The sequence below is a fragment of the Podarcis gaigeae genome (assembly GCF_964106915.1).
Source record: "Podarcis gaigeae genome assembly, chromosome: 8".
Classification (NCBI taxonomy): domain Eukaryota; kingdom Metazoa; phylum Chordata; class Lepidosauria; order Squamata; family Lacertidae; genus Podarcis; species Podarcis gaigeae.
The window spans coordinates 74,758,493-74,786,012 of record NC_139684.1 but is presented as its reverse complement, the minus strand read 5'-3'; positions in this window follow the sequence as shown (position 1 = coordinate 74,786,012).

Here is a 27,520-nt window from a genome sequence, read left to right as displayed (position 1 = left end):
AAAATGTAAGTGACGTTAAGATTTAAGATTAGAAGTCGAGTACCCCTTCTTTACAAGGCATTCAGCCAGACTGACCTGACAACTGTTTGCACAGAGGCAAGTCCTACTGTGTCTTGCTATGGTTGCAATCCTGGTCACACTCATTTGAAGGCACTGTTCCATTGAGTGCACCTGGAATTCATTTCCATGTAAGCTTGCATTGCGTCAGGCTTGTTAACCGTCACTTTTTATAGAACCCCATCAGTTTTCTTGGCACTTTGCAGAGTGCAAAGGAGGCGGTCTCTGTATGCCAAGGGCTTTGCCAGTCTAAAATTGGACACAACCAAGGAAGAGGAGAAAGATTTGGGCAGGGATTAAAAGAGGAACAAATACAGTGGTACCTCGGGTTAAGTACTGTACTTAATTCGTTCCGGAAGTCCGTTCTTAACCTGAAACTGTTCTTAACCTGAAGACCACTTTAGCTAATGGGGCCTCCTGCTGCCGCCACGCTGCCAGAGCACGATTTCTGTTCTCATCCTGAAGAAAAGTTCTTAACCCGAGGTACTATTTCTGGGTTAGCGGAGTCTGTAACCTGAAGTGTATGTAACCCGAGGTACCACTGTATGCATTTTTTTTTTTGCACATAAAGGCGACCACTCAAGAGAGACAAAACAAAACTAGGGCAATGGCAGAAGAAAATGTCTGGGTGAGAGCTTTTAGCTAATCATAGATCACAGAGTTAGAAGGGACCCTGAGGATCATCTTCTAGTCCAAACTTGGGTCTCCAGCTATTTTTGGACTACAATTCCCATCATCCCTGACCACTGGTCCTGCTAGCTAGGGATGATGAGAGTTGTAGTCCAACAGCACCTGGAAACATATACCCAGGAATATGTAGCTGATCCATTCAGGTATCAAACTTGAAGCATTGGAATTATCAGCACCACACTCTAACCAACTGAGCTATCCAGGCTGACTTATGGAAACATAAGAAGAGCCTACTGCATTAGACCAATGGCCTGTCTAGTCCAGAATCCTGTTCTCGCAGAGAAAACTGCAAGAGGACTTTCTCCTCCCATGGTTCCCAGTGACTGGTATTCAGAAGCTTAGCTGCCTCCGACCGTGGAGTCAAAGCACAGGCCAGTAACCCCGGATAGCCTCACCCCCCTATGAATTTGCCCTATCCTATTTCAACAACTGAAATGGAGGCTTGAGGCTGGGTTACTTACGGATACATAGGAAATGAAACGGTTAAATCGCTTAGCTAGAAGGAAACTGCAAGCTAGGGAACAAGGCTGGTGTTGACCCAGATGAAAAGGGAGTGAGGGGCGCTGTGCAGGAGATAAGCAACATCAGGAGACTGGGAAAAGAACAAAGGCATGATGCAGAGGCTTCAAATAAGGGTAGATTAAGCACCAAGGAACAGCTGACTGTGTAGTAAATAGGTAGCAAAGGGATTAAATGCGCGTATCAAGATTTGGGGCTCAGAAGGCACACTAAACGTTATGAGAGCCATTTAAAATCTCAAAAGGGTCCTCCCTCTGCATTCCAAACTAGACCCATCACCTGTAGCAACCTGGCTACAAATTAACTGGTCTTAGGTAAGGGGGAGACCTGGATAACTTTTCCATTTCTTTTCTTTCCCACTGATTAAACTGTCCTTTTCTGTTATCTATGGGATGGCCACAAGAATCTCCTTTGATGACTGGAACTGCCTGATGTTGGACACCTTTGCTCTCCCTGTCTGTCCCCAAGATTTTAAGGGATGGAAGAAATCGGGACTCCTAGCGATTTCTGGTGGTGGAGAGAACCTAGCCGGCATTGACCGTTGATTTAATATTGAGCGCCTTGATTTATAGGGCTCCCAAGGGAAGGACCGCAGCCAACCATTAAATGTCAAATGCTGGACAGTCATGACTCATAGGTTCATCTGGAGGAGCGGTTCTCAAAGGGTGTGACGTGGCACAAGTGCGCTGGGAAGATTCAACAACAATCAAAGAAATATTTAAACATTTCAGGGCAGTATAGTCTCTCATATATATATATATATATATATATATGCTTTCGTAGATTTTCACGGGTACAGGAATGCAGGTTTTGGAATGCAGAGAACTCTCTGCCCAGAACATTGGAGGCTAGACACCACACCCCCTCTACAGTATTTATAGGAACTCAAACATTGAGATCCCGCTCTGTTCCAGTAACAAGAAGCCGAAAGCACCAGCCTGAAGATGACGAGTGAGACCTCGTCGAAACGTCGCCTAGACACCCCAACTTTTACACGGGAAGACACCCGAGGACACCAAAACCTGCATATATATATATATATATATATATATATATATATATATATATGCAGAATATGGATAGCTATCTTTTCAAAATGAGAGCAAGAGCGTCAGGTGATACCCAGGACAAGCCTGGTTGTGTTTTCCAATGTATGTCTTATCAATTAAAAAATTGGTGTGGCATGAGCAGATTTTTATTCCGAAAGTGTGGCCCAGACAAAAAAGTTTTTCTGAAGCTCCAGGGAAACAGCTGGGCAGCTGCAGTCCCCCCCCCCAACCTCAAAAATATCCCCTGCTACCTTCTCCAGAATATCATCTGGCTGCTCATCCATTATATGGCTTTGAATCATCTCCTCTGGGAGACAAGCCATCACAGACCTCAACTATCCCCAGCAGATGCCTGGCCAACTCCACCCCTCCCACCTCACCCTCTAGATTTCTCAACCTTTGTAAGTAGCTTGTTTCATGGGTGACTAACATTTAATCTAAATCCACTTCCCTGCTACTTACAAACCAATGTATCCTTGCCTCTCCACTATGAACAGTATGAACAATTGTTTCCTTGTTGAAATCTATTTAAGTACCGAATAACCAAAGGCACTTTTCTCCCCCTCGCATTCAGCCAATGCATCCTTTAATCTTCTTTGTAACTCCTCTCTGAGTCCTTCCCAAATACAACATCCTGTTTGAATTTGTGGTCTCTTAGCTCACACTCCTTGGTACTCTTTCTCCAGCTGCTCAGTGGGTGAGAATTATGCCTCGGTGCTAATCAATGGAAGGCACCAGATACGTTCATGCATTTCAGTGAATGAACACAAGCAAATATACCTGTATCCAAAATTGGACTAAAATATCTACTCTGTTGCAGGTGCATGAATCTTATCTTCTTTCAGCTCAACGATCTGTTCTGGGTTACTTACTTTCCTGAATTTGCCTTCCAGTGTTCGCTTTTTCAGATGTTGCCTTTTAAAAAATGTTGTTTCTGTGTATAGCTAAATGTCGCTTTCAGGTTTCAGCTATTCCCCAGCCCCAGGCCATCCAGGGTTTAAGGATGTGGACAAGTTACTGGCTTAAAACATAGCTAAAGGTAAAGGGACCCCTGACCATTAGGACTGCGGCGCTCATCTCGCTTTATTGGCCGAGGGAGCCGGCGTACAGCTTCCGGGTCATGTGGCCAGCATGACTAAGCCGCTTCTGGCAAACGAGAGCAGCGCATGGAAGCACCGTTTACCTTCCTGCCGGAGCAGTACCTATTTATCTACTTGCACTTTGACGTGCTTTTGAACTGCTAGGTTGGCAGGAGCTGGGACCGAGCAACGGGAGCTCACCCCATTGCGGGGATTTTTACCACCGACCTTCTGATCGGCAAGTCCTAGGCTCTGTGGTTTAACCCACAGTGCCACCCACATCAATAAAACATAGCTAGGCCATTCTTTTTCTCATCCTGGGTTGAAGCTGATTTGTAGGAAAATGCACCAGAACACAGGATTTCATGAGAAACAACAGGATAGATACAGAGTAGTTATGGATTCCTATGACGAAAGATTGGAGCATTTGAGGCTTTTGGTTTTGTGGAAAGGTAGGAAGAGGTGACACGACAGAACATTTATGCATGGCAAGGAGAAAGTGGATGGAGAAAGGTTCTTTTCTCTCTCTCATAACACTAGAAGTCATGGAGCTCCAATGAAGCTGAATGCTGGAAGATTCAATAGAGATAGAATAACTTCTTCACACTGTGCATTGTTAAACTATGGAACTCATTGCCACAGAGGGCAGTGATTGCCACATACTTAGATGGCTTTAAATAAGACACATTCATGGAAGAGAAGGCTATCAGCCATGTTAGCTATGCTCTGTCTCTGCAGCCAGATGCAATAATGCTTCTGAATACCACTTGCTGGAAAACACAGGAGGGGAAAGTGCTGATATACTTGTGTTCTGCTTGGGAATCTCCTACAGTCATCTGGGTTGTCTCCATGGGAGCAGGATGGTGGACAAGGTGAGCCATTGGCCTGATCCAGCAGGCTCTTCCGATGTTCTCAAGGCTAATGTTGTGTGTGGAGGGCACACACTGGGTGCAGAGTAAATAGGGCTGTGAAGTCCGCTCCACTTCCTGGTGGGGAGTGATTGCGGTAGACCACGTGGCCACCCCCTCTCCTCCAGGGGCGGGGGACAAAGTCCAGCGTTGCCCGGGGGATCCTGGCCACGTCATCACCAGCCAGCCAATCTGGTGGCTGGGAGGCGTGGCCACGACCGTTTAAGCTGTGGTGTGAGCTGGAGGGCTTCCTCTTGGCTCACATCTTCAAACTCCCTCCCTCCCTATTTTACAGGTTTCTTTTTCATTGGCCTTGTTATGGACCTCGGTTGGTAGCCGTTGAGGGACCCGGTAGGAATTTTTCCACTTGGCATATTGGCATGGGCCATTTGGTTTTCGCCTGCCTTGTAGCAAATGTCACAACTTTGTAAGGTTTGGCGGTTAGGCATTGTTTGACCTTATGATGGGGGAGGGGAGGTGTGGCCACCACCTGCCCCTTCAAGCTTAAGGGTATTCCGTTAAAGGAATCTGGGGGTGTGGATCTTGTTCAAAGTCCGGGGCTGGACTCGGGCCATGCCACAACCCCGTGGGGAACCCAGGGGGAGCTCGAGTTGGTCTGCATCGATGGGGCTCTCCTTTCTCGTGGTTGACCCTTACCGGACTTCCTGCACAATGGGCAGGAGTCAGATATAGTTGGGTCCATTCAGTGCCTAAGCCAATACCGCTCACAGTCTGTAATCGATAAAGTTGTGGCCAAAATTTGCCCAGTAGCATTAACATAATATCTGTGTCTTGGTGTCTTATTCTTTACAAGGGGGTGTTGCGGGGTCTTGACATGCAACACAGCTCAAATCCCCAAGGCTACACTCCTAGAGTATATGCTGTTCCCTGCTGAGCATCTCCTATTGATCTGCAGACAAATCTGCAGCTACTCTGCTCTGCAATTGAGCCATGACACTGCCCAAAGACAGGGAAGTAATTCCAGGTATGCAAATATAATTGCCTTTCATGTGCGTCTCTGTTACTAATCTGTGATATGGGAAAGGATACGTTTTGCCTCACATTCCTCACCTTTTGCTCCTCCCAGCTGGAGCTGTCAGAGCTCTAGCCCCCTCCACCCAGGCAGGATTCCTGTGTCTTTTAACAAGCAGAAGTTCACCCGGTGAAGCCTATCCTGCACTTTATGCGATAGACAAAGCTGCACCCGCTGAATTTCCACCTAGGGCTCAAGTATCAAGCATGCAGCTGGGACCCCTGCTCCTGGTGGAAGAAACAGCAATGGGCCTAGCCACTGTTTGTGCCCCCTCTCCATAACTGAATGAGGTGTGGGGGGAGACTGTGCCTGCTGGCCACATTCACAAATTATACCTGGCAATTGAGAACTGGTGAGTCAACGCTAGAAGCAGCCCCATTCCTGTGGTTTCGGGAATTGCCGTTAACTCCGTTTCTTAAATCCTGCATCTTTCTCGAATGAGTGTATTGCTCAATCCCCTTCCCGCTTCCAAACAGATTGAGAAATCTGGTTGGAAATAACCTTTCCCATTCTTGGAGGGCCCTTCAGGTTTGCTGCCTGCCCCATGGAGGTTGGGGGGAGTGGATCAGAGCATTGGGCAGGGCCTTGAAGCCAACTAAACTAATGAGAGTGGTAGGTAATATCTGGCTAGATGGACGTATAAGCTTGTATATCAGGCAGCTTCCAATGTTGCACTTGGCTCTAATCCTCTCCGGGTCTCTCTCTGTGCAAAAATGATTCCTGCCCACTCTTTAGCTCTTTCAGTGCCTGCCCACAATTCCCACCACCTCTGGCTGTTCTCCACACGTTCTCCTGGCCAGGAGCCAATGGGAGCATGTAATGCGGAGCATTTTGAACATACCTCCTCTTTCAGGCTAGGAATGCCTAGCTTGTGCCTCAGTTATGCAGGCTCAGAATTTTTTTATCTGCTCACTCTTGAAAAACCAAACATTTGGTCTTCTGGGAACTGACGGACTGCTGCAGTTCCAAAGCGCTGGTAGGAAAAGGAGCAGTGGTGCTTCTTAAACCACGGTGGGGGAATCTGCATTAGGCAGGGACAGAATAATCTTCCTCGGTTCCTTATATTTTCCAATCTTAAATTCAGTTCTGCACATTTCTGCAACAGTTTACGAATCTCTTTATTTTTTTAATCCTCGTGAAAAACCCACCAGCGTCTTAGTGCGAGTTTCTCCCAATAAACACATTTTTGTACGCAGTTCCAACCAACCAATGTACACATTTTTGCAAGCAATTTCCTCATACGTAAGCATCCATTTTTTGTATGTTATTTCCACTAATATGTTGGGAGGAATTAAACATCGTGCAAAGTTCATCATTCCACCAAGGCCAAACATTTTCACTTGCCAGACAGAAGGCTCCCTTTCCATCCTCCTATCACCATTTGGGGCATAAGGCCCAAAGGGTTCTTTGCCCCCCCAATAAAATATCTGAGGGGGCTGGGCTCCCCAAAGGTAATGGACATTGCCATTCAAATGGTGTGCATGTGATCGATTATGCAGAGTGGGGGCTTACCTGCCCCCCATATTTTATTCAAGTTGGCATCCCTAAGTCATTTTTTGGGGGGGAGGGGCGCAAGGGTGTGTGAAGGGGAAGCCCTAGTGTGCGAATGGAAGTCTTTTCATGGGCTTCTTCTGACAGGACTCATTACTTGACCCCCACTCATTAATATATATTTTTTAAATTGATTGGATAACTGCATTGCAAAATTCAGGTAAGTGCCAATTCTGCAAGATGGCTACCTTTCAGTATGAATTCAACAATTTCACCTTTAAATGAGAGCTTCCCAGTTCTAGGGATGAGGGAGAAATTTGATTCAGCTCTCATTTAAAGGTGAAACTTTGTGTCTGCATTGCCTGCGCAGATTTAACTCCTAGGTACGGGGAAGAAGTACAGGTAGTTTGAAAGTTGGTTATTGAGAGCAGATTCAGCAGGAACCCTGTAGGCTTTGACAGGCTTATGCATTGCCTTTAGATGTGACCTTTCCTTCATTGTGAGACTCAAGGTGTTGAATAATCCAACCACTGTACAGATCCGAGGTGTGTACATCACAGGAGTGGGGGAAGTTCAGAACTGTGTGCTGAATGCAACCCTGTGGAATGTCCTCCCTCCATGAAAGGTCAAGGAGATAAAGAACTACACAATGTTTAGAAGACATCTGAAGGCAGCCCTGTATTGGGAAGATTTTAACGTTTGATGTTTTATTATATTTTTATATGTGTTGGAAGCTGCCCAGAGTGGCTGGGGCAACCCAGCCAGATGGGCAGGGTATAAAACTACTACTACTACTACTACTACTACTGGCCTCCAGGACATGTCCAAGCCCACACCTCTCATTTGTCCTGCTCTGTGCTCTTCTCAATTGCTTTTGCCTGGCTTGCATATGCTCTCAAACAGTGATGATGCCTATGACATGGTTGGATGCAGGTTTGTATGTGTGTAGAAACCTCCGACTTTTGTGTGGTTGGAATGTAACATTTCCCCACCCACATTTGTTCATTGGGTCCTGCCCACTATTGACATGCGGTCCCTGGAAGGTTCTACAGAAGGGAATGCAGCCTTCGTGCTGATTGGGATTCCTCACCCCTGCTGTCTATCACAGCCCTTTTGGACTATGTCCTGGGACCAAAAAACAGGGCTTCTGCAGGGCAGGCCCTACCATTAGGTGGTGAGGCAGAGCCACTTCCGCCCTATAGAGGAGGTGGGATTGCGGGCTTCACAGCCTCACCACGTGTGCAGCGGCTGGAGCCCAGCCCTGGAGCGATTGGGGGGATTCCCATCCATGTCATCCCCTGGCCAGCCAATCGGCTGGTTCTGGGGGTGTGGCCTGCCCCTATTTAAGACAGCACATGGCCGGGGATCTCCCTCTTGGCCGCCTACCAGCTGTTCCTGCTTTTCCCACCCTCCCGTCCTATAGGTTTTTGTTCTTTGACCTTGCTATGGACCTCGGTTGGTCATCGTTGAGGGGCCTGGTAGGAATTTTTCCAATTGGCAAATTGGCACCAGCCACTTGGTTTTCGCCTACCTCGTAGCAAAATCGCCACAACTTTCTGGGTATTGGCGGTTAGGCATTGGTATTGTTCTGTAGATGGAAGAGGGGAGGTAGCGCCATCACCTGCCCCACATATTGAAGGGTAGTCCTGTAAAGGATTCTGGGGGGCATGGCCCTGTCCGAAGCCTGTGGAGGTGAGGGCCTAAGGCACGCCCCCGAGCAGTGACCCCGGGGGAGTTTCTAGTTGATGTGCATCAGCAGGACTCCCCCTACTGGTGGTTAGCCCTCCCTGGACTTCAAGCAGATGGGCTGAAGTTGGATATAGTCGGTTAGGACCAATGCCTAAGCCAATACCGCTCATCACCTGTAACCAATAAAGCTGTGGCCTTATGTAGCCTATTAACCTTAATATTTGTGTCATGTGTCTTTATTTCCACGGGGGAGGGGGCGGGAACTCGCCACGCAACCTGCCTGAAGTGACGGATGTTGTGGTTGGTGGCAGCAGCTGCCTCACCTGTTCCCCCTTAAACATCCTACAGCTGTTCCCACCCCTCCTGAGCTGCTTCCCTAGAGAGGTAGCAATGCTTTCTTATTTCTGGCTTGGGGTAGCTGGCTGTCTCACATACAGGGCCGGCCCATCCATCAGGCAGACTGAGGAAGCTGCCTCAGGTGGTGGGATCCTCCCCACTGCTGGAGAAGTGAGGAGGTACGGCTGCGGCAGCTTCCATGCAATGTTGCAGAGCTCTTGTGAGATCTCGCCAGAATCCAGAAGTTGCCACTGCACAAACCCACTGAGGGAGAGTGGTGGCAACAGGGATGGGTGGGAACCATGATGGTTTAAAGTGTCTGGTTGACTTCTGTATGCAAGTGTGGCATGGGTGCAATTTGCTTCTGGCAGAAGAATATCTTGGGGCAGCCAATTGCTTAGAATTGCTTAGATGTTTATTTTGTTTAATTGCTTAGAATGTGGGCACAGAATTCAATTTCCCAATGACCTTTTTAAAAAACACACAAAAAGCATTTCTATGCCCTTATTCTTTGGGAGGGAAAGCTATGTCATACCTCCTGAAATCTCCAAATTTAGCCAGAGTGGCTGAGCAAAATTTCCAGTGGTTTGTCTTGGGAGTAGGTGAAATTCCTTGGAATACATACTTCATTGTCCCATCTTGTAACTCAGCAAAACTCCAATGGCAATTATATATATATGGTGCAATAAATCATGCAAAGCAAAGAAATGTGTACTGATTTGCTGATTGTTATATACAGATTGCAAGATGTTGCTCCTCTTAGCGCAGAGTATTATGGCCTGGGTGCCGGATTTCAGTTCTCTTTAGCACAGAAAGAGATTTAAGGCCTGTCACCAAGAGGCCCTTTAAATATATATGTATTAGTTCTCTGTGAAGGATTCTGTTTGTGTAGACTGTGGTATCTGGGTGTTGACCACTGATTAGGAAATGTCTTGGTGACAGTGTGATGAATGGGTGGTAATTGCTGAAATGTTAAGGGAGAGACTAGGAGGTGGTCCGTTCAGATACTTAAATGTATTCTCTGTGCACCTGATGGATAAATATAGATTTGAGGGAATATGCAAAACACATCAGATGCTTTCTCTCTCTCTCTCTCTCTCTCTCTCTCTCCCCCTTTATCAGAATCAGGTTTGGTCTTCCAGAGGTTTGTCCACAATCGCAATATGAGGTCTGTCCAACCCGGGAACTGGGCAGCCTCTCCTTCAAGCTGATCTTGAACCACCTGGCTAGGAATGGGCTAAACAGTCAATTTTAGTTTCTCATTTATTTTGTAAAAATAAAAATGTCCTCATGAAAATTCAATTAGATGGTGGTGCTCTGTGATGCTGTGATTCGAGACGAGGCTCAGGCTTGTGTTGTTTCTACTGGAGTTCTGTGTTGTTGTTTTGTTTTAAGCACTGTGTCTTCCTCATGACCGGTCAGTTCATCTCAGACTTCTCTCTGGGCTTTGGAAACCGTCCCTATGATGGTGAGGCTGCATTGCCGTCATGGAATCCAATGAGCCACCCTAGCGACTAGACTGAGCTTATGGGCAAACTTTTGGCTTATGTCAACATCATCTCTGAGGACATTGCTGATCTGAAGGCTGCCTTCTGCAGGCATGAACTCTGCCAGTTTCAGTTCCTTCTACAGTTCCTTCTCTTCCTGGAGTAGGAGTGTTGCTATGTTTATATAAAAAAACTCAGGGTCTGAGGCCCCCACAATTTTGCACGTGCAAATTTTTATGTATAGTTTCAAATTTAAATTAAAACTTTCGCCAATGGCAAGCTGATTCATTTCCCATCCATATCAACCCAGGTGAGTTCTTCAGTTCATTTGCATCCCATCCCAGAATGCCCCAAGGCCATGCACTACAAAAGCATACAAAAATAAAGAAAGACAACCCAACTGAGTTAAAATTAAACACTATCAGCACTCCCAGTTTCTTTTTTAAAAAATACTTTATTTAGAGTTCGACAATAATAAAATAAAACCACAATAACTACTACATCAGTTCATTACAATTGACCATCTTTAACAGTAATTGAACAATAATTGAAAAATTACAGAACATCACTTTAACTTAGTTGAGTTTTCATATTTAACTTTTATCTCTTTATCTCTTTCTTAGCAGGTCAAAAGGAAAAAGACCAAAGAAAGAGGTACAAAGAGAGAAAGAAAAAGAGAGAGAGAGAAAGGGGGGGGGGGAATCAAATAAAAAATTAGAAAGAAAAAAAGAAAAATAAGACAAAGCAAAACAAAATAAACACATTTGACTTCTGATTAGACTCATTGTGTTATTATTTCTACTATTTTTTCACACACAGTTCCAAATTGTTGTATTACTTTCTTTGTTTTCCTCAGATACCAAAAAAACATCATATTTCTTGTTTTTCAAGGATCATTCTATTTATGCCAGGAGATGTTTATTATTATAATACTTTTCCAGATATTCTTTAAAGATTTTCCATTCCTTCTATACATTTTGTTTTGGATAACCTCTAACTCTCCCTGTCATCATGGCCATTTGCAGATATTCTATCATTTGGACCTGCCACTCATTTACCGAAGGTGTTTTGTCACTTTTCCAGTTTCTTGCAATTAAGATCGTGGCTGCTGCTGTTGAATACATGAAAAGTGGTCTAATGTCTTTTTTGATTTCTGGTGACATTATACCTAGGAGGAAGGTTTCAGGTTTTTTCTTAAATGAGAACGTAAATAGTTTTAAAAATTCATTATAGATGTGATTCCAAAATTCCTTAATGGCCAGTTTCGATAAGACCAATTCTTTCTAGAGATTGCAAACGAAACAACCCTAATTTGCATTTTCATATGTACATTTAATCAACCCATATTAGTCATTAATTTCAAGGAGTCTCCTCTGAGCATGATTAACGTTGGAAACACATGTATTTATTGCCGTCTTTTATTGCTTAGCTACTTTGAATGGGCTGTTGTTGTTTAGTATTGTTGTTAGTGACTAGCCACATGCTTTGTAGTGACTCATGTTTTTCTGTTGTAAGTTATGCCTCTCTTGGGACTGGATACGTGATGCAAACACCTTGAGCTGCCTTATAACAAAGTCTGTCTGCCTCCATATCGTTTGCCTTGACTGGCAGCAGATCTTTGGGCTTCGAGGCAGGAAACTCTCCCTGAAGATGCTAGAGAACCTGGGATTTTCTGACTGCAAAGTGGGTGGTCTGCCATTAAACCACGGTCCACCTCAGGAGAGAGAGTTAGACTGCCCTTTCTCCACTGTCACCATGAAATTTTGCAGACCTAAGGTGGGATGGGAGAAGGTGACTGCAGCAACATGCCTCAGAAAAGAAAGAGGACAAGAGAAAGGCCCCTATTTGGACAGAGCTGGCCATTGCATGTGCATGGCCACCAATTTAGAAACAATTGCTATAACAGGATCTTGCAATGGAAATTACAGGGTTCTTTAAACTGGCCTTCGGCCAGGCAGTCCCTTAAAACAAGAGGATACCTTCAGAAAGAGCCTTACAGTGGTACCTCAGGCTATAGACGCTTCAGGTTACAGACACTTCAGGTTACAGTCTCCACTAACCCAGAAATAGTACCTCTGGTTAAGAACTTTGCTTCAGGATGAGAACAGAAATCGTGCAGCGGCAGTGGGAGGCCCCATTAGCTAAAGTGGTACCTCAGGTTAAGAACAGTTTCAGGTTAAGAACGGACCTCCAGAATGAATTCAGTTCTTAACCCAAGGTACCACTGTATCTTCAACTGGTGGGTTGGAACCCACAAGTGGGCCATGTCCTGATCCAAAGTCAGTCACGGCAGGAGCACTACCTTTTTTTAAACATAATTTTTATTAACAGGCCAATCATATCACATTATTTCAAGTCACATTAATTCCAAATTATACAGCCAAATTTTTCAATTTTGTTGGGGGTACCCATACATCAAGCTCTGGACGAGAATTCAAACATCACTTCTATTACTGCATTAATTAAACAGTTCTATCCAGTTCTATCCAGATAGTCTCTTTTTTTACTTTCTTCATTCTTGTTGTTGTCATATATTCCTTTCTTTGCGATCTCTGATAATCTTCACAGGCAGGTTAAGAACAAACATCGTCTGCGTGGTCAGCAGGAGCACTACCACCATGTAAATCAGGGCCGGCCCACCCATGAGGCAAGGTGAGGAGACCGCCTCTGGTGGCAGGATTCACGAGGGCCAGCAGATCTGGAGATTGGATATGTTGCCTCCTCAGCAGCCCACCCTGCTGCCTCTACAATGGCCTCTTGTTGAATAGGAGGTGCTGCTTCTTGTTCTCAGTGTAGATTTTCATCCCTCCCCTTTGTTCCTTTTTCAGATCTTCACTCACCCCCTTCTTCCCTAGCGGCGGGGCAGGGGAAAGCATTTTGCGGTTTGCCCTAGATGCCAAAATGCCTTGGGGGAAAGATAAAGAAATGACTCCCCCAATGCATGTTTGGGTTAAAAGTGGGTCTGTAAAAGTTGAGGATACCTGAGGCAGAGGGCCATACTCTGTAAAGCTGGGCTCTTGTGGAATTCCCTTCCTTGAGCTCAGGTCTGCCTCTTGTGGTCTCAGGATGCTTAATGCAGGATGGGGAATGGAAAACCAGGTGGGAGAGGGGTACCAGGGGCATGGCTGGCTGGAACAGGGAACAGTAGCTTTCTGTGCTGCAACATTTTGTTGGAGGTCCCCTTTATTATTACTTGTATAGAGTCCAAAGGTTTCTTGGTCCTGTATAACTATGCATTAAGCAAGACAGCCCTTTCCTGCTAAGGTACAGTCAAACAGATGTGATACAAAAGGGGAAAATGTACAGGCCGGGGAGGGGGGAGGCCATTTCCTTATTAATTTAATTCATAATAACATTTGCAAACTGCCAACACATAAAAGAAATAAGAGCATCATGATGGTGTTCCACAAAACTCATCAAGACCTCGTAAAATGATAAGATAATAAGGTGCAGCACAGATACGACCTTGAATCAAATCAATTCTCAAGAAAAATCCTTGGTGAAATATTTACGCAGCTGAGGAAATATCAGAGTCACAGGGGCCCACCCAATTTCAACGGGGGCTGTGTTCCAAATTGCTGGGGGCACTGCACTAAAAGCCTTGGTTTGCATGGAAACTGAACAAATGTGAAATAAACGGTGGGGTGGTCAGGAGGGCTTCACCCCCACGATCGCAGGGATCTAGTCATCTGATCAAGGGGCAAGGTGGTTCTTCAAGTGATCAGTTGGCTCTTCATGCCTTGGCACTGCAAGTTGCTTTTGTTGCACAGAGTTGTTTTTGACCACTATAGAGCTCTTATCCGTGAGACAGAAGTGTAGGGTGCAAATATTTTAACAAGTGGAATCAAACTCTCTTGTTTTTATGCCTGCTTACACATGTTTCAGGGACTAAAGCAGCAGGAACATCCAAAAGTTGTGGAGCAGACGTTTTCCACCCCCGTCCTTCCAGAGCCTTCATCGGAAACCACTGCCTTGTTTATTATGTAACTGTATGAAGAATCAGTTTCTGAAAATTTGCTTATTCTCAGAGAGGAGCAAAACTCAGGTCTCTGGGCCAAAAAAAAGCCAGGCGAAATAGGACCCTTTTCATAAGACCAACAGTGATGGAACCAGCCAGGTCTCCCGGGGCTCTGAGGCCTGGGTGCACCAAGGACGAGCCTTCTGAGGTCCCACCCACAGGAGAGGTGCAGAGGGTGGCCTGTTCAGTAGTGCCCATCATCCCTGATCATTGACGGTGCTTCCTGGAGTTGGTGGAAGCTAGTCCAGTAACATTTGGAGGGCCACAGGTTCCCCTTCCCTGGTGTAGGGCTTCTGGTTGAGAAGGCACCAATAGACCTGAATAGTGGCAGATCTCTATTTTGTAACTATGAGCCTCCTTCTTCCAAAAGGGTATTGCAGCAGAGCAGATGCCTTGCCTATGAACTTCCTCTTGGTATTTGGTTGGGCACTGCTGGAAGGCAGAACTGCTGAGCTAAATGAACTGAGGGTCTGACTCAGCAGGGCACTACTTACGCTGTTGTAATGATTTGGAAGAAGAACTTTTGCGGGCAGCGTTTGACGGCATTCACTTTTTCCAAAAGAAACAAATGTGTTGAGCTGGTGCTGGTCAGTCACTTAACCCTGATTGGCTGAGCTGGCGTGATGGCATGGAATGTTTGGTTCCCTGAGGAACAACATGGTTTGCAAGCTCACTTCTGTGAGGGAATGGAAAGTTGTCCGTTTGGGTGGGATTTAAACGTTTCATAAACAGGGCCGGACAGACTTCAGGCTTGTGGGATCTACTTTGTTTTCCCCTCCTGGAACCTTGAGGTTTTTAAACTAGAGCAATATGTATTGCTTTCGGGGGGAGGGATTGGAGTATCAAGTAAAAATGATGGCTTTGGGTGGCACAGCAGTGCCTACTCTAGCCTGTGAGCCGCAGGATAAAGTAACTTGCATATACAAGTACAAATCTACTTTCAGGTTACTACTGGGATTCAGACATGATTACCGGTAAATAAGAACAAACAGAACTTGCCTATCCAGTCCAGCATTCTGTTCTCACAGTGGCCTGCAAACAGGACCCAAGTACAGGACAACTCTCCCCTCCTGCGGGTTCCAGAAACTGGTATTTGAAGTCTGAAGCTGGCCAGATAACATGCATTAAGACCTGTTCAAAGGCAGCAGATTAATTCTTATATTTATAGGCAAGGAAATTGAGGCTGAGAGACCAGTCATTAATAAATGCCTGCCAGAACATTCCCCCTCCCTCAGGTTTTCTTCCTAGACTCTTCAGAATCAGAAGCCTTTGCAGATCTGCTGCAAACCTCCAAGATCTATCAGAAGGTCCCTTTGCCATATCAGATTCCTTCTACTTGCCTCTGCCTTGGAGCAGGAATGGGGAACCTGTGACCCTGTGATCTTTGGGTGAAGGGTGGTATATAAATTAATAAGGATGATAATGATAATTGTTATGTATTCAGTGGTCTGTGTTTGCCTGAGCTTGAGTCTGGACTCAGGATTCTGAGCCCCTGTGTTCTAATTCAATATGTGATATCCAATCACAGAACATTTCAGGATTTGGGCCTCTGCCATTGGCCCTTAAACTCTGAGTCATGATTCGCAGCTTGAAAGTTTAGACAGCCAATCACATTGGGAGTGGGAGTGGAAGTGGCCAAGGCCTTCAGAAATGTGTATAAGCAGTTGCTTTGCCCCAGTTGTCCAGTTCTGTTAGTTCAATAAAGGTTCTTGCTGTTATCACTGTGTCTTGCCTCATGGGAACCCACCTACACTTCAATGATGATGATGATCATGATGATAGAAGATGCTGCTGGACTTTGGCTCCAATCAGAGGCATAGTGTGGGTGGGGCTGGGGGGCCATCACCCTGGGCATAGGTTTTTTTTTTTTGGGGGGGACCTATTCCTATTCCATGATGCCTTGCCAGCTTGCGGGGCTGGCAGAATATTGTGAGCTGTTGCATTCTTCTTATAGCAGCTGGAGGGGTGGTGAGAAGGAGACAACAGGACAGGATCACACACACACACACACACACACACACACACACACACACCTCCATCCAGGGAAGCAAGAGGCATCAACTGAGTTCAAGGACTCATCCCAGGCAGGCAGATTTCCATTTTCCAAGTTCCAGAAGTTTGAGATGCCTCTCTTGGGAACTTAGGAAGCTGCCTTCTACTGAGTCAAGAAGACCATTGGTCTATCTAGTGCATTATTGCCTACACTGATTTTTAGTGGCTCTCCAGACAAAAGGCCACCCCAAGTCCTATCTGGAGATGCCATAAGTTGAACCCAGGAACTTCTGTAGGCCAAGCAAATGTTCTGCTACTGAGCTAGATCACCCCACCCCCTAAAACTTGTTTCCTTAACCAGGCTAATATTTATCACAGGACTTTTAGAAGATCTCAAACCTGTCTAAGCCTTTTTTTTCGGGATGCCTGGAATTGCTGCTGGATCTTCCAGCGGTAATTAAATTAGGCAAGTGGAAAATTGCATTAAAAATATTGTGGTTAAGTATTTTGAGAGGCAGCCTGCAGGGAGGGCCCTCTAAAAGGCTTCAATGGAGATAATGTAGAACACATTTCTCAGCATTTAGTCAAACTCTCCCGACATTCCGTCATACGTTAGCACAGTTCAGAAAGAGAAAGTGGACTGGGAGCTTCCCCACTTTTCTCGTAATAGTAGAATCTGGAGTTGGCCAGCAGCTGGATGGTGGGAGATGAGGGCAAACAAAAAAGGACTTTTATGAGCAGTCAACTGCTGAATGCCAGTTCCAAGGAATCACTAGTGGAGAGAGTGCTGTGTTTCATTCTGCATGTGGGCTTTTTATTTTTCAGATTTAATTTAATTCAGATTTACATTCTTTAGAAACAATTATCCAAAAACCAACATAAAAAGAGAATTCCGAAGAATCTCTTGAACTTCCCTCCTCCCCTTTGTGGGTCCTTATATTAACCTTTTCCTCCTGCATCTTGTCTACTAATCCAAATCTTTTAAATCTCCATTATACACAAAATTCAACATTAAACTACAGGTGTCTTTCCAGCCCTACTAATAATTTTAATTGTTTACAATGGTTTTTAAGGTAAGGTGGTTCTTCAAGTGATCAGTTGGCCTTTGGCCTGGTCCAGCAGCCAGTCTGTTCTCGAGTTCTTAGAAGTGCCTGTAGTAGCCTTTGAGGGAAGGAGAAGCCAGCACTGTGAGTGCAATGGTTGCATCTCAGTCTGTTTCTCTTCTCTGATCCCCTCAGGGCTAGACGGTTCTTCAGAAGTCTTCATTTACTTCTCGGGGCTATGGTGTGACACCTGCTGAAATCTTCTCTTTCTAACCCTTCTTCTTCTTTTTCTTTGGTGATCACTCGTAGCTGAGTAAGATTGTCTTCCATAAACATGGTTTTAACAATGAGTCCGTAAGTGACTGTGGAGGCCAATTCTGGATCCACACGTCCTTCCACAGTGGGGACATTGGTTTCTGGGCGGGAGTTGATCACGGTGTGGATTTGCAAAGCATGCCTTCCATACAGTGTGGTATAGTGGTTAAGAGCAATAGACTAGCAATCTGGGGAACTGGGTTCGCGTCTCCGCTCCTCCACATGCAGCTGCTGGGTGACCTTGGGCCAGTCACACTTCTTTGAAGTCTCTCAGCCTCACTCACCTCACGGAGTGTTTGTTGTGGGGGAGGAAGGGAAAGGAGAATGTTAGCCGCCTTGAGACTCCTTCGGGTAGTGATAAAGCGGGATATCAAATCCAAACTCCTCCTCCTCCTCCTCCTCCTCCTCCTCTTCTTCCTAGCATGTTTCTTCTTCTACCCCATGAGCCCTGTCCTCTCTGTCTAGTGGGCAGATAGAGGGAAGGAAGGTGAAAAGATTGAGATTCCCTCACACTTCCCTTTGACCACCCATCAAAGCTGATGGGTTTTTGGTGAGAGCATAGTGTATAGTCCTAGCTGACCGTACCCTTTATTGGGACTGTGCATGCCTCCTGCAACCCGACCTGGGCTTCATTCTGGCCCGACTCGGAAAGCACCCAAACCAGATCTGGCATTGAATGCATTTATATATGCCAGTAATTTGTTTCTTTGTCAAATTTAAGTGTGACCAAGTACAAGAGTTGTTCTCCTTATGCCCGTATTGTGTCTCTTTGCCGAACTCCGGCATGACCAAGTAAGAGGATTAGAGTATGTGTGGTTTCTGTGCCAGCATGACGTCCTCTCGTCGAACCTTGGTGTGACCAAGTAAGAGGATTCTCTATGGAAACTCTTCTGCAGGTAAGATTGCCAGTGTGGTCACTGAGGAATGCCAGGCTGTTGTTGTTCTGACTGGGAGTGGCGCATGCCTTGATCGGGCAGTTCAGGAAGTCAGGACGTGAGTCCCAACAGAATAAAGAAAGAGGGAAATAATTCTTTCCCTCCTTCCTGCCCAAAACGGTTTGGTTCCTTTGACAAGATGCCTGCTCCCATAGATAGAGGATCTATCTATCATCTGTATTATCTATCTATCTATCTATCTATCTATCTATCTATCTATCTATCATCTATCTATCTATCATCTATCTATCTATCTATCTATCTATCTATCTATCTATCTATCATCTACATCTATCTATCATCTATCTATCTATCTATCTATCTATCTATATCTATCTATCTATCATCTATCTATCTATCTATCTATCTATCTATCTATCTATCTATCTATCTATCTATCTATCTATCTATCTCTATCTATCTATCTATCTATCTATCATCTATCTATCTATCTATCTATCTATCTATCTATCTATCTATCTATCATCTATCTATCTAATCTATCTATCTATCTATCTATCTATCTATCTATCTATCTATCATCTATCTATCTATCATCTATCTATCTATCTATCTATCTATCTATCTATCTATCTATCTATCATCTATCTATATCATCTATCATCTATCTATCTGTCTATCTATCTATCATCTATCTATATCTATCTATCTATCTATCTATCTATCTATCTATCTATCTATCTATCTATCATCTATCTATATCATCTATCATCTATCTATCTGTCTATCTAATCTATCTATCATCTCCCCCTAATACCTGATGTCCAACAGCCCTACCTGTAGGAGGAGATTTCCTCTGGGAGCCAAAAGCTCAAAAATTCCTGGCTGTTGCAAGGTGGTGAGGGAAGCTAATCGGAGCTAACCTTTGAGATTCCTCTTGAGATGCAATTTGAGTACTTGAAAGAAAAGGACAAAGCTACTGGGAGCACCCAGCTTTGCCTTATCTTTCTCAGGGCCGCAGTGCCGGGAAACTGTGTAGGAGGAAGAAAAAGGAGGACAAGCCCAGCCCAAGTCAAGTGAGCTGAGTGGCTTTGATCCTGGCACAGGGGCTACCCTGCCCTTTATCATGCCTAGGGATGGGCCAATCTGTCAGTTTTAGTTTCTCCCCATTCCTCATTTTTTCCAGGCTGTTCCTCTGTTCCCCACATTTCCACATCAGTTTGCAGTTTTTTTAAAAAGCCCTCATGAAAATTCACCAGCATTTTAATGCAGATTTTTCCTAGCACATACAATTTCCCCTAAATCAATGCACTTCTGTGTGTTTTGTTTGTTTGTTTTACTAATACTGGAATTTCTTTTAATGTGTACTTCACCTTTGTATAGGCATTTTTTTTATTTGTACACTTTTGGTGAGTGGAGAACTGCATGGCAAAATTCAGAGATGTGCGGACGAAGGAAGAGCCTTTTGCACATGCCTGGTCCGGCATGGGTCTCCAGGGTTCTGCAGAAATGCAGGTGGTATCCTGGCTCTCACTGGATGAAGCACTTGAACTCTGAGTCCGGTTTCTGCCAAAATCTTGGTTGCTCAATTCCGTGGGGTGCGCAGGCAAATAGTGTTCAGACCAGGTGCTCTGCATAGCTATGCAAGCTAAGATGTTGACCCAACAGGTCCTCTTGGGTTCCCCATTATATGGGACTGGGGAAGGCACACAGAAACAGGCAAGCAAGCAGGAACACCTTCTGGAGGGCTGGACCTGAGCGGCCTGTTTATGCCTGCACTGGTGTCCCCGTGACCTAGGCAATGGAGGCAGTGGCAATAGGGGCTCCAAGCCAAACTCGGCACCTGACTCCTCCTGAGAGGATGGGCTAGGGCAGTGGCGTCCAAACTTTTTTCAAAGGGGGCCAGATTTGATGAAGTGAAGGGCCGTGAGGGCCGACCAAAGGACCGACCAAAGCTGTTGGCCTTTATTAAGGATTAATAATAATAATAATAATAATAAAAATTTATTTATATCCCACCCTCCTCAGCCAAAGCTGGGCTCAGAGCGGCTGACAACAGTAAAATGATACAACATTCTAAAATCATTTCATTATAAAATCAGTTCAAATCAGATTAATGGCAACCATTGGGCTAGAGTTCTGTGAGGATTGCCAAAGGAGGGGGTCAGGCTGTGCCCTGGCCAAAGTCCTGGTGGAACAGCTCTGTCTTGCAGGCCCTGCAGAAAGATGTCAAGTCCTGCAGGGCCCTAGTCTCTTGTGACATAGCGTTCCACCAGATTGGAGCCACAGCCGAAAAAGCCCTGGCTCTGGTTGAGGCCAGCCTAACCTCTCTGTGGCCCGGGACCTCCAAGGTGTTTTTGTTTGAAGACCGTAAGCTCCTCCGTGGGACATACCAGGAGAGGCGGTCCCGTAGGTACGAGGGTCCTAGGCCGTATAGTGCTTTAAAGGTTAAAACCAGGATTGAAGTTGTTGAGAGCTTTTTAAAGGATTTTACCCCAGGAAATAAACTGCCACAGGGGCCAGATTAATCTGACTGACGAGTTGGATTAGGCCCCCAAATCAGACTTTGGACATGGTATGGGGCAGGCTCCAGCAACGCTGGAGGAGTTGATGGGTTCGGAGTCGAAACTGGCGCAGGAGCTGGGAGTGAAATGGGAGCAGCGCATCTGGGTGATTTAAGGAAGGGCAGTGGCATGCTGGGAGGCTACACCCCTGGGACCCTTGCAGGGATCTGACTCCTCATCTGCATCTCTCTCCCAGGAAGACTTCTCTGTCTCTCGAGGCCCTGAGGCAGCCTGTCCCAACCCACTAGGTTCAGACAGGCAGTCTCTCTCTCTCTCTCTCTCTCTCTCTCTCTCTCTCTCTCTCTCTCTCACACACACACACACACACACACCCCTCTACACTCAGCAGCAATGCTCAGGAATAACACTGGAGAATAGACTTCTCCAGCCTGGTCAACAGGGGCAGGGGGTGGTGGTCTGGCATAAGAGAGTGAGTCAGCCTTGGACCACTTGATCTCAACCAGAGCCTGGGCATTGTGCAATCTTGGAAAGCGAGCGGTTCAGTGATTCAGCATGGGGGTGGGAGGTGGGTGCGAGTGCTGTTCTGCTGATACAAGGGAGCCGTCAAAGGACAGGGAGAATCTAAGGAATTTTAGGGATTTATCTGTCATTTCACGTTCCCCCCTCCTGACTTTCTGCTCAGGATGGCTGGAGACTGTTGGTGTGGGGGTGTGGTTTAGTTTTTTTGTTGGGTCAAAATTTAATTTTAGAGTTCCCTTATTTTTACTGCTTCTGGAGTTATGGGTTTGTTCTTCTACTGTTAGACATTATTATTATTATTATTATTATTATTATTATCCCTCCACATATATGACTGAAGGCAATGTACAAAATTTAGAAAAAACAAAACAGTAAAAAACAACAACACAGAAAAATAACAGGAAATGGATTTTAAAAACAGTACAAAGTCGACACACTACATGATAAAAAAAAGCTATGTGAGCCAAGGGACAATGAGATTATGTTAACTCCAAAAGATTCTAAGAAAACATAACATCCATAAAATTTTGACAGTTGTAATACTTACGATGTGATTATTAATGAAGGGAGATCAAGAAACTTTGAATATAAGATGGGCTAACAATAAGATGAATAAAACAATGCTTCAGAAACCACTGATGGGAGGAAAAAGTGTTTCACCAGCACGTTTAATTTCAGCTGTGGTTTTGTGGTTTTTGAACTGTGTTCTTAGGAACCTTAGTCTTATTTAGAAACTTACCATGTCTATTAAATCCTTGACCTGAACCTCTGTCTTTGTAGATACTAAGTTTCAACTGAATTCTTCTCCAGCTTGGATTTTAATTCAAGGACAATATTTTCCTTCCTCCCTTTCTCAGTCCTCATTCCTTGGCACCCCACTTACTGGATCAACGAAATGGCACAAGTGGAGGAAAGGAAGGGAAATCTCTGTCCTCATTCTCCCTAGCTCCTCATGTGCTGCCTTGTAATGTGCCAGCTCACAAATAGCTCCTGGGAAACATGGTTTTCTTAAGGGCTATTGCAAAGCTAGCAACCGAAATTTCCAAGCAGAATTTTATAAACTTCTATCATGTCTCCCTTGGTTATCTCCCTCTCACCCCCCAAAGTTCAATATCCCCCAAAGCTGCTGTCCCTTGTTAGGAAGGTGACTCAACCCTTTGTTTATTGTGCTTGCCCTCTTCTGCACTTTCTTAGTTCTATAGGGATGCTCACCAGCCGCCTTCATTACATCTCTTTAAAGGTAAAGGGACCCCTGACCATTAGGTCCAGCTCATCTCATTTTATTGGCCGAGGGAGCCGGCATACAGCTTCCGGTTCATGTGGCCAGCATGACTAAGCCGCTTCTGGCAAACCAGAGCAGCACACGGAAACGCCGTTTACCTTCCCGCCGGAGCGGTACCTATTTATCTACTTGCACTTTGATGTGCTTTTGAACTGCTAGGTTGGCAGGAGCAGGGACTGAGCAACGGGAGCTCACCATGTCGCAGAGATTTGAACCGCCAACCTTCTGACTGGCAAGTCCTACGCTCTGTGGTTTAACCCACAGCGCCACCCATGTCCCTTACATCTCTTTAGAGGTCATGCAAAAGCATGCCTCTTCTCCCAGACCCCCTTCTTCTTCTTCTTCTTCTTCTTCTTCTTCTTCTTCTTCTTCTTCTTCTATCTGGCTGGGTTTCCCCAGTCGGCTTACAGCATATCTAAAATCATGATAAAAACATCAATCATTAAAACCTCCCAATATGGCCTTTTCAAGCATGTATATGAGGTTATTGTTTTTCTTTTGTCTTTTTGTGCTTTTGTATTGTAAAGATTACACTGTGATCTTTGGAGGAAGGGCAGTATAGAAATTGCAACAACAACAACAACAACAACATTTTTGAGTTGTAATATGCCTGGAGTGTTTTCCAAGTTTGAATAATCAACAGTCTTGCTGCTGTGGCCAAAAAGGTAAGTGACTCCTTAGATTGAACATATTCATTATGCCCATCAAATATCCAGAGTAACATTAACCGGAATACGAACTGAACTTATTCTCTTGGTTTACAAGAGATCTCCTAGCACCCAAAATAACCACCCATGGGCAGTTCTGCCACAGCTGGGAGTACATCCCATTATTACATTGGCTCCAACACCCTGGTGATACAGTGGTACCTCAGGTTAAGAAATGAATTCGTTCTGGAGGTCCGTTCTTAACCTGAAACTGTTCTTAACCTGAAGACCACTTTAGCTAATGGGGTCCCACTGTTGCCATGCCGCTGCTGCACGATTTCTGTTCTCATCCTGAAGCAAATTTCTTAACCCGAGGTACTATTTCTAGGTTAGCGGAGTCTGTAACCTGAAGCGTATGTAACCCGAGGTACCACTGTATTTCTGATATGATATGTAAAGGTTGTGCTGTGTTCTATCTCACCTAATGCTAACGTTTAGTCACTTTTCTTTTCTCTTGAAGACGCTGAGACTGATTTGGCAGGCTTAGAGATCCATACCTCACGCCAAGGTATAATAAACTGTATTTGCATTTTATTTCCTCTGACTTTGCTGCTTATTTCTCTTTTCTCCTTACACGTACCTGCCAGCTTTAGACAACTGATTAAGTGGACTTTGGTCCATAGGAGTTTATCAAAAGCTTTTGCCGGCGATGGGTAACTTGCAGCTTGCCAGGCGTTGCTGAACTCCCATTGTCCCTGACCACTGGTCATGCTGGCTGAGGCTGATGGAAGTTGGAGTCTGGCAACATCTGGATGGCCACTGGCCCCCCATCCCTGATTTATACCACCATAAATCTGTCTTTAAGGTGTCACAAGCAAACATCCTGCAAGGTCCTGGACCAGATGCCTTCTGCTGTCCACATTGTGACTTTGTAGTCACTCTCCTCTTATCTTAAATACACAAGATGGCCAAGGTGTTCCCCCCTCCAGTTATTTAACCTTCTTTCAAAGGCTGAAAAATAAGGACCCCTCAAACTTTTATTATTATTATTGCACATTCATGATTTGTGCTCATAATGCTATCAGAGAGGTCAGACATGATCTTGCTTTTGATACTCATTGAACCTACAGAGGTTTTGAGGAGGCCATGCTGCTTCGCTTCCAGTGAGTGCATAACCCACAGCTTCCTGCCGAAATCCCGTAGCTTTTTATACTGCAGATTTTCTGGTTTATCTTTTTGTTCCACGTTTGTTGCATTATAGCCCCTCCAGGCAGTAATATTGTGGTAGCACTGGGGAAGCATCACAGAATGAGCTAAAGCAGAATAAATCCACTACTTGCGCATGGCTATTATTGTGTCAGGAACTGATTGAAGAAGGTACCAGCTGGTGTATCGAGAGGAGAGACTTTAACTATGGATTTGGACAACACACTAAGCTATACTAAGTGACACACCAAGTGGCAAAAGAACAGGGAAAGAGCAAAGTGGCTGCAAGTTTCTCTTTGAAACCTGCACATTCTCCAAAGCGTCACATAAGTGTAGCCGGAACTGCTGTGTGGTCTGTCGGCATCCACAACAGCAGTAATGATGCCCTCTCAGAGTATAAGATCAATATCATATCAAGTTCTCCTCTTCTAGAAAACTGGTAAAGAGCAGTGACGTCTCCCAGGCCTTACAAGATCTGTTTTTCGAAGATATGTTGAGTGAAAGCAGGAAAATGACCACTAATGAGAAAATAGATGCCTACAATGAAGCAGCGATCAGTGTCCTGAAGAGCAGCTCAAAAAACTTAAAAGCTAAAGTAAAAACAAAACAAAAAGCCCCAGTGTATATAGGATGATAGCAAAACTATAAGCCAGTTCTCAGATAGTGTAAACTTTCCTCAAATCAAGGAGAGAAATAGTAAATAATCTGTTTTTTTGTTTTTTGTTTAGAAAACAGCCTTTAAAATTTATAATGCAAAAGATCTGAAATCTAATATAAACAGTTGCATATATGTTTGTTCCATTTTATTAGAGGCTTTTGTTATTTTTATTAGATGTTACTTTTTATTGTGGGGTGGTTTTTTTGCAATTGCAAGTTTTAAAACTGTTTTTAATGTTGAATTTAAAATTGTTGTTACCTGTGCTGGGACCTTAGGGTGAAGAATGGGTAACAACAAGCAAGCAAGCAAGCAAGCAAACAAACAAACAAGCAAACAAGCAAACAAACAAGCAAGCAAACAAACAATTTGTGCAGTCCCAGTAAGTAATAGTTTAGTTTACCATGCCATGCAATCCAGGCCTCTAAGTATGAGCTGATAGTATAATTAGTATCAGTCCCTTTTGCCCTATGGTGTCCTACAACTCTGACACTGCTCTATGGCCAGTGCTTCTTTTCTTGGGGTACGCATACCCCTAAATATTTTGTGAATCTACGTTTGGCCTCATTGAGGGGCAGTATTTCAATATGAGTAAGAAAATGAGAGTACCTCTAAACATTTTTTAAGAAAAAAAGCACTTTCTATGGCTCATAATAAACTACCTTGTTTGAATCCTGACGAAAGCAAGAAAAGATTGTATCTGCATGGCTTTTATTTTCCAAATTATCATCTCCTGGGACCTAATGTTTGACAAATCTATGTGTATTGCTGTCTAATGGCTGTTCCCAATGAATCGGGAGTGCTTAGTGTAGACTCAAGACCCAGAAACAGGTTGCTGCCTTACTTAGAAATGAAGTTAAAATGAGGCAGGGTCTGAAATATCTGAGGCCTGCCATGGTCTTCAGTTGCCATGGAAACCTGGTGCTGAACCACTGCCAAAGGCCCACAGGCTACTTTCTTTCCCTGCAAGGCTGGAATCCTGTTTCTTTTGAACAGCCAGGAATCTGAGGACCCAGGAGTCCTGACTCTTCGACTCCCTCCCCAGCCTCAATTCTTCACCCCTTGCCTCGGGGCTATGAATTCAGTAGTCAGAACAGGGCAGAAAACTTGTCCAGTTTAAGCTTTGACTGCCACCTGATGGCCATTTACAAAAATTCCATTTGCAGGGCTTTCGTTCTGTATAGTACAAACTGTATAGTACAAATATTATGCTGCAGGAAACTTTACTGGTTTGGTGTTTTCAGTTTGCAGCAGGACATAGCAATCAGGTGTAACCCTGTGAGGTGCAGCTGTGTTCGGAGGAGAGCTATTTGAAGAGATTTGTGGGGTGGGGGGAAAGGCCAAGGAGAAGAAAGGAAGGAAATGTAGAAACAAACGTCTGGAGAAAACAGTGGAGAAGAGAGAAGAAGTCTTCTGAGGTCACGCAATGACTGTGTGGCACAGTTGTATCCTAGCCCAGGATTGCATATTAAAAATCAGTGCTAAGGAACTCCTCATTTGTGGATAGGTTGAGCAGAAGCAAAACAAGATGGAGCAGAACAGAGCTACTCTTTGGACATGAAGCTGGCAATTAATGAATAGGTTCTCCCACTAAAAAAAACCCCAAACACTCCAGTTAACATTAGGGCTGGGGTAGTGGTTTCAATCAGGACCACCATGCTAGAAAAGGGCACTTATCTCAGTTTTGTTTTCTTTATGAAATTGCCCCCCTCCCGCAGCCACGATTTGCCCCGTGTTGGCTTTGTCATTGTGGCAAATAGAAGCTGTGGTGTGGGGTGATTTTCACTGGGAAAATGTTTAAATTGCTCTCCTCATCTCTGCTGTAATTGTGTGTGTCCACGCTGAGATCCTAATCATGGCTCTGCCTCTGCAACATCCCGGGACTGATAATTAAGCAATATTTTCCCAAGGAATAAGGAATTTAGTCATCTGGCAAAGGGCTCCTGTGTGTGTGCCCTATCTCCTGTCCACAGGGGATCCCTCACCCCAGCCAAAAGAATCCCTGAGCAGTTGTATTTTTCTATCCTGCGATAGCAACATTCAACACAGAGTGAGTTGTATCTGACCTGATCTCATCCATGATT